The sequence below is a fragment of the Aquila chrysaetos genome, chromosome 22 (assembly GCF_900496995.4).
Source record: "Aquila chrysaetos chrysaetos chromosome 22, bAquChr1.4, whole genome shotgun sequence".
NCBI lineage: Eukaryota > Metazoa > Chordata > Aves > Accipitriformes > Accipitridae > Aquila > Aquila chrysaetos.
In genome coordinates, this window is record NC_044025.1 from 1,055,777 (window position 1) to 1,063,774 (window position 7,998).

General features: G+C 57.6%; 1 pseudogene; it reads left to right on the plus strand.

Annotated features, from left to right (window-relative positions):
• The first annotated feature begins 3,053 nt into the window (after positions 1-3,053).
• LOC115334449 lies at positions 3,054-7,998 on the plus strand (annotated as a pseudogene).

Here is a 7,998-nt window from a genome sequence, read left to right on the forward strand (position 1 = left end):
CTTGTGCAGTGGTGGGCATCTATAGCAGCTTCCACAGCCGTTGATGTTGCCATGATGGTTCCTTGATCCTCCTTGGGCAGGATTTGTAAGGGGATGTAGGGAGGTGGGTGTAATCTTTCTGTGCTCGATTGCCTCTACGTGTTCACTTGCACAGTTGGCCTGGGTAGAGATGGTGTGTCCTGTTATGCTTAAGTCATTCAGAGCTGTGCACTGACACGCCAAAGCCTGCCCAGCTCTGGTTTTCTCTGGTACAAATTCTCCCACGCGGTGGACATTGTGAGTGTGCTTCTGCTTCGGTGTTTGGTGTGGTTTTCTGAAAGAGTAAATTCCGTGTGGACAGGTGTCAGAGCTGTCAAGCTCTAATCAAAGGATCTTTACGTTCTAATGCACAGCAGTGTTGTTTCCCTCTGAGATTGCTTGAAAAGTCAGAAAACATTCAGGGTGAAGTTCAGGCAGCTGGGAAGAGTCTGTCAGACACTGTGCGGCTTTGCAGCCCTCCGTATGTATTCTGTGCCATTTGTGAGGGAAAGCGAGGATGTGCAAAGGCCTGGGTCATGTTGAGAACGGGGCTTAGAGGTGGGGCATGTTGTGGGGCTGGAGCAGTACCCGGGTGCTGTGGCAGCGATCCTGTGAGTGGCTGAAGTGTGGCCTGGGCATGCGTCATGGGGAGTGTGACCTTGAGTGGGGAAAAGTCTTGCGTGAGGGAAATGGAGATGCTGGTTAGAACATGGTCTGTGTCATTGGGGAAGAAGTGGAGAATGTCCACTTAGCTGGAGATGCCATTGCCCCGGCTGTGGGATAGGGGATGCCAGTAGAAAACATCAAGAAGAGGCTCCGCAGACAGTGTTACTTGCCCGGGATCCTTTCAGGGCCTCCAGAATTTCTGCATAGCCTTGTGCCTGTTGTTGTCCTCTCCCATTTCAATACAGTGGAACGGGTTCCTTTGGTTTTCTTCCCTCTGTGGTAGGTTGACCCGGCTGGATGCCAGGTGCCCATCAAAGGCGCTCTATCACTCCCCCTCCTCAGCTGGACAGGGGAGAGAAAATATAACAAAAGGCTTGTGGGTCAAGATAAGAACAGTTTAATAAAGTGAAAGAAAAGGCTGGGTGTGAAAGCAAAGAAAAACAAATGATGTTATTCTGTACTTCCCATCAGCAGGCGATGTCTGGCCACTTCCTGGGAAGCAGTGCTTCAGTACGCATAGTGGTTGCTCCGGAAAACAAAAATGCCCCCCCTTCCTCCTTTCTTTACTTAGCTTTTATATGTGAGCTGAGATTATATGGTATGGAATATCTGGTTGGTTGGTTTAGGTCAGCTGTCCTGGCTATGTCCCCTCCCAAGATCTTGCCCCACCCCAACCTACCATTGAGGGGGGTGAAATGTTGGAGAGACAGCCTTGATGCTGTGCCAGCACTGCTCAGCAGCAGCCAAAACACTGGTGTGTTATCAAGACCTTTCTAGCCACCAATGCAGAGCACAGCACTACAAGGGCTGCTGCTATGGGGAGAATTAACTACACCTGAGCCAGACCCAATACACGCTGCTCTTACCAAAACCTCCCATCGTTTTGTTTTCTCTTCTCTCGCATTGGCAATGTGTTGGTAACAGCGGATGAGATGCAGGAGGCGGAATTGTGGCAGCTGTCAGGTTGCAGACATTTGGGCGGTTTGTCATCATTGTGGGGGATGGCTTTTCCACTCTCTTGAGCTGAGCTTGATGTTGACAGAATGTGCTTGGCTTTCAGGTCTCCCTCCTGCTCTCCTTGTGATAGAAGTGCATAAGGGAGCACTGTGCACTGTTGAGCATTTTCCAGGCTTTTGCAGAACATGAGTAATTTTTTTGTGTCCAGCTTCCCCAGGAAACTCTCATAATGTTAATTGCAAATGTCCCTTAAAGCCGTTGTTTCTGCTGTCCTGAAAACGTTTTTTATTTTGAAGAAGCAACCAGTGATTCTACAGCTAAGTTGTTCATACCTGAAGAGGATGAGTTTGAGAGGCAGATGTACTTTTGTTCCTGTTTTGTCCTGGTATCTTGCTGTTGGATCAACCGAATGTTGCCAGGATTGTAACGCCTGTAGGTGTGGAGCAGCAAAGCACCACTGCCTGCTCTCATAGCTTTCCTGCTGCTTCGAGGCACAGCCTGAGTGTGTGGCAGCAAGCACGTATGGAGGAGGGACCAGAATCCATTTCATGGAGTGGATGTGTTGGGTGTTGAGCAGATGTTCTCAGTAAAAATGCTGTGGTATTACGCTTGTGCCCCTGGGTACTGAGGTTCTTGCTGTGTTGTTCTGGCAGTGCATGCCTGCCTGAATGGGAAGCAAGAGCTTGCCATCAGTGTGCAGGTGGAAAATAAGTCTGGAATAACTGAGGTATATTTAGGGTGGTTGGGAGCTGTGGTTGCCCTGTCCTTTTTTGGCCTTCCTGTAGGGTTGCTTTGCTGGGTTTGTGTTCCTGAATGAGAGACTCGCCTGCGTTGTTTGGACTCTGTGGACCCTTTTTTAATGAGACATCCCTGTATCTGGGGCTTGTGTTTCAGAGAGTGGTGGATTGTGTTCTGATGAGGCAGAGATGTTCTTTGCCATCTGATTGCCTCACTCTGTGATTTGCTGGGTCCTTGAGATGGCTGGTATGCTGAAGAGTGTGTTCTTCCAGAAGATAAGGGGAGGTGCAGATTCATGGACTGGAGGAAAACAGGAAGGTTGTTTACTGTATAGAAGGATGGAAGGTAATAGGGATGAGGAATGAGAGCTCTTGCCAAAGGGCATGTCCGTGCTTCATGGTGAGTGTGGTGTAGACATTTTTAAAACTTCTTGGTAATGGAAAAACGAAACAGAAGATAGAAGGGTGGAAGTAGAAAAGAATGGGAGGGAAGGATGGGGCAGGACAAAAAAAAAAAAAGGGAGATGAGACAGGAAGGAAGAGGAAAAGGAAAGACAGGAAGTAATCTATGCAAGTAAGCAAGAAAACGAGAAAGAATGCAAGAAAGAAGAAACAAGAAAGAAGGAAGAGACAATAGCAGAGATTACCAGCATGCACCAACGTTGTATCGACACGATGAACGGAGTGGAGGACCTTAGCACGCTCGTTACTCAGGGTGCTGTGTCAGGCTTGGTGAAAAGTGGTGAGGAAGAGGAAGGAGAGGTCTTGCCTGAAGGGGTGTCCATGCTTCATCGTGAGTGTGTTGTAGCCATTTAGAAATTATTTTGGTGAAGGAGAAAAAGAAAGGAAGATACAATGGCTCGGCTGTTTGTGTATAAACAGAAAGCATTAGGACGCAAAGATGAGGCAGGGCAGGGAAAAAAGGAAAGAGCTAGTGATAGAGCTAAGGAAAGGCAGAAGGAAGAAGACTCAGGAGAAGAAAGGGTAACGAAAAAAGGGAGAAAAGGAAACAGAAAATGGCAGAAGGGGAAGGAAGGAAGAAGACAAGGAAGGAATTGGTGGAAGTAAAAAGAAGAAAAGAGGACGAAAGAAAGGAAAGAAGAGACGGTAGAGGAGATGACGAGCGTGACGTGACCTGTAGACGATGAAGAGAGTTGGTCCCTAACAGCCTCCGCCTCGGTTAGAGTACCGCGCTCCGGCGCTGCTGGCCCGTAATTAGCGCTGCTGGCCCCGTCTTTGACGGTGTCCGCCGCGGCGCCGGAGGCGACTGGCGAGGTGCCAGCGGGGGTAGAGAAGAGCGAAGGATGGAAGGAGAAGGGAAAGGGGAGTAAAGACTTGGGCACGTGAGGGCAAGAACGAAAAGGAGAAGGAAGAGCAGAAAGAGGACATGGAAGGTGGAAAGAGAAGAAAGCAGAAAGAGGTTGGAAAGAGAAGACGGAACAGAAGTAAGAAGAGAAGTGGCAGGAAAGGAAGGAAGAAGGCGAGAAACGCATAAGAAGAGATAAGTGGGGGCGGAAAGAAGAAAGGCCGAAGGAAAGAGGAAAGGCGCAGGGAGGAAGGGAAAAAGAAAGGAAGGAGGCAAAGCAGGAGGAGCACGGAAGGGAGCGAGGCGAGAGGCGGCGGGCTGGCGATCGTGGGGAGCGTGCGAGGCGTCGGAGCAGCACACGGTGTCGCTGCAGGCTCAGAAACGGCGTGGGAGCGGTGAGGCGGCTCCGCCCCGGTGCGGCGGAGAGCCCGGCTGTGAGCGCGGGGGGGGCGGCGCGGGGCGGGCGGGCGAGCCGGTGCGTCCGGGCGGCGGCGGGGAGCCGTGCGGGGCCCGTGCGGGCGGCGTCGGCGATGGCGTGTGCTGGGGGCCCGTGGTGCGGGTGCTGGTGCTGCAGGCGGCCTGGGCGCTGGGCGGCGGGCAGGTGCGCTACTCGGTGCCGGAGGAAGCCAAGGCCGGGACGGTGGTGGGCCGGCTGGCGCAGGACCTGGGCCTGGAGGCGGGCGAGCCGGAGGCGCGTCGGCTGCGGCTGGTGGCGCAGGGCCGGCGGGCGAGCGTGGAGGTGAGCGGGGCGAGCGGGGCGCTGGTGGTGAGCTCGCGGCTGGACCGGGAGGAGCTGTGCGGGAAGAGCGCGCCGTGCGCCCTGCGCCTGGAGGTGCTGGTGGAGCGGCCGCTGCGCGTCTTCCACGTGGAGCTGGAGGTGACCGACATCAACGACAACGCCCCGCTCTTCCCCGCCGCCCGGAAAAACCTCAGTTTACCGGAGAACTCCCCCCCCGGTTCTCGGTTCCCGCTGGAGGGCGCGTCGGATGCAGACGTCGGAGCCAACGCGCAGCTCTCCTATACCGTCAACCCCAGCGAGTATTTTACGCTGGATGTTAAATCCTCTGATGAGAACAGGAAATCCCTGTTCCTGGTGCTCGCGAAATCTCTGGACCGCGAGGCGATGGCTGAGCACCGTTTGGTGTTGACGGCGATTGACGGGGGCCGTCCATCGCTGACGGGCACGATGGAGCTGGTGATCTCGGTGCTGACGGTGGAATGACAATGCGCCCCAGTTCAACCAGTCGGTGTATAAAGTCCTTTTGCCCGAAGACACCTTAGAGGGGACGTTAGTGTCCCGGGTGAGAGCCACGGATGCGGACTTGGGAATATATGGCGAGGTGATTTATGAAATTGATAACGTTGTGCCTCCCTCGGCCTCAGATATGTTCAGCATCGACACGAACAGCGGGGAGATCAGACTGACGGGCTCCCTGGACTTTGAGACAGAAACATTCTACGACTTACACGTTAAGGCGAAAGACAAAGGTTGGCCCCCGCTGTCGGGTCACTGCAGCGTGGAGCTGGAGGTGCTGGACGTGAACGACAACGCGCCGGAGGTGTGGGTGACGTCGCTGTCGGTGCCGGTGCCGGAGGACGCGGCGGTGGGGACGGTGGTGGCGCTGCTGAGCGTGTCGGACCGGGACTCGGGGGCGAACGGTCGGGTGCGCTGCGCGGTGTGGCCGGCGGCGCCGTTCGGGCTGGTGGCGACGTTCGCGGGCTCGTACTCGCTGGTGCTGCGGGAGGCGCTGGACCGGGAGCGGGTGTCGGAGTACGAGGTGGAGGTGCGGGCGGAGGACGGCGGGGCGCCGGCGCTGCGCGCCAGCCGCGGGGTGCGGGTGCCGGTGTCGGACGTGAACGACAACGCGCCGGCGTTCGCGCAGGCCGTGTACACGGTGCTGGCGCGGGAGAACAACGCGGCGGGCGCGGAGCTGGCGCGGCTGTGGGCGCGGGACCCGGACGAGGCGGGCAACGGGCGCGTGAGCTACTCGGTGGCGGAGGGCGTGGGCGGGGGCCGCGGTGGCGGGCGGGGGGGTGGCGGGCGGCGTCGAGCTACGTGTCGGTGGACGCGGAGGAGCGGGCGGCTGTGGGCGCTGCAGCCGTTGGACTACGAGGAGGTGCAGGTGCTGCCAGTTCGAGGTGCGGGCGGTGGACGCGGGGGAGCCGCCGCCTGTGCGGCAACGCCACGGTGCAGCTGTTCGTGGTGGACGAGAACGACAACGCGCCGGCGCTGCTCCCGGCTGCCGGGGGCGGGCCGGGCGGCGGGGCCGCGGGCTCGGCGGCGTCGGGGCCGGGCTCGGGCTCGGGCTCGGGCTCGGGGGCGCTGTGGGCGTGGGCGGCGTGGGGGGCGCCGGCGGGGGCAGGTGGTGGCGAAGATCCGCGCGGTGGACGCGGACTCGGGCTACAACGCGTGGCTGCGCTACGAGCTGTGGGAGCCGCGGGGGAAGGGCCCGTTCCGCGTGGGGCTGTACAGCGGCGAGGTGAGCACGGCGCGGGCGCTGGAGGAGGCGGACGGCCCGCGGCAAGCGGCTGGTGATCGTGGTGCGGGACCACGGGGAGCCGGCGCGCTCGGCCACGGCCACCGCTGAGCGTGTCGCTGGTGGAGGGCGCCGAGGCGGCGCTGGCGGCCGCGGGCTCGTCGTCGTCGGGGGCGGGGCTGCGGCCGGCGGCGGGCGCGGATGGGCGGCGCGGCGGCGGCGGCGGCGGCGGCGGCGCCGAACGTGTGGCTGGTGGTGGCCATCTGCGCGGTTGTTGTCGAGCCTGTTCCTGCTGGCGGTGGTGCTGTACGGGGCGTCGCGGTGGGCGCCGCGGGCGGCCCGTTGCTGTCGGGGCCCGGTCCGGCGACGCTGGTGTGCGCCAGCGAAGTGGGGGAGCTGGTCGTACTCGCAGCGCCAGAGCCCGGAGCCTGTGCGTGGCGGAGGGCGAGGGCAAGAGCGACCTGATGGTTTTCAGCCCCAACTTCCCGCCGCCGCCCGGCCCCCGCGGCGAAGGAGACGCTAGCCGGAGGCGCCCGCTCTCGTGGACACGGTCAGTGCCCCCCCCCTTTGTCGCCTCTCGCCCCTTCCCCCCTTCTTGTGGCCCTGGTCGCCCGGCCCCTGGGCAGGCGCTGGTGGGAGTCGAGCTCAGGCGGTGGGGGCTTGGCGGGTGCTTCGGGCTTGGCGGGTGTTTCTTAAGGGTGTTCACGGGACCTTTGCGTCCTTGCCGGAGCCCCCGGGCTCTCGGTGTGGGGGAGGAAGCAAGCAAGGTGTTGCCGCACCCCGCAGCGGTGGCCGTCCGAAGCTGAGCTTTGCCGTCGTGGCTGTGGGCTGTTGTCCCGTGGAATGAAATCCCTGCCGACTGCGATGTGAGGTGCCACGACATCAGCTTTGCGGACGCTCGGGCTTGCTGGTGTGCAGCATTTCCACCCGAGCTTGCTGAAGGTGTGCCAGACACGCAGGCTGTGGTGGTGGCAGTCTCCCAGGCACTATTTACTGCTTCTTAGAGTTGCTTTTTGCTGACCGTGCTGGTATGCGCTGTGGTTTCTTGTCATAAACTCTGTCCTCGTCCTTATTTGATTCCCTCCTGCGAGAGTTGTGATGGAAGGTGACAGTTGGGTGTTCAGGGTCTTCTCTCCCCGTGGTGTAATTTCTGCATTTTTGTTCGCCCACCGGAGGAACTATGAAAGTAGGGAAGGCAATACGGACTTTTCCTCTGTTTTTTTCCAAGTGTGTTGTAAGGCTAGTTGCTAGTGTAAAGTGTTCAGAGAGAAGAGTGTCACCCAACAAGGTAGCTGTTAGAGACAGGAATTTCCTTTTCATTTTGTTGTTTCCAGCATCCCCCAGGTTTTGGTCTCTTGTTCGTGGCCAGGGAAGTCATGTGACATACACTGGTCTGTTTTGATGTTCTTCTAATATTTGAATCAACAGCCTCATGGTTACAGAAGCCCTGGAAACATCTTCTTGGGGAAAAACTAACAAACAAACAAGCAAAACCGAACAAGCAAAACAAAACCCAAACAAAATAACCCAACAAAACAAAACCCAAACCAGATTCTGATACGTAGTCAATGTCATCTGTTGCAGTGGGGTGCTCATCAACTCTTGGGTTGTTTTTTCAGAGCAAAAATTGATGCTATTGCTATTTAGAGCTGTGACAATGTCACCCGTAGAAACAGTCTTGCTCCCAGGTCTGCAACATTTCCCTTGGAGAGAGCTGAAGCATTGCCAGACATGATGGGTCGTCAGCAGAGAGTTTGCTGACAATGTGTACGTGATACCTGTGTGTGTTTTCTTCAGTGGTCTCATTGATGGGAAGCATAAGCAAAAGTCGGATTGA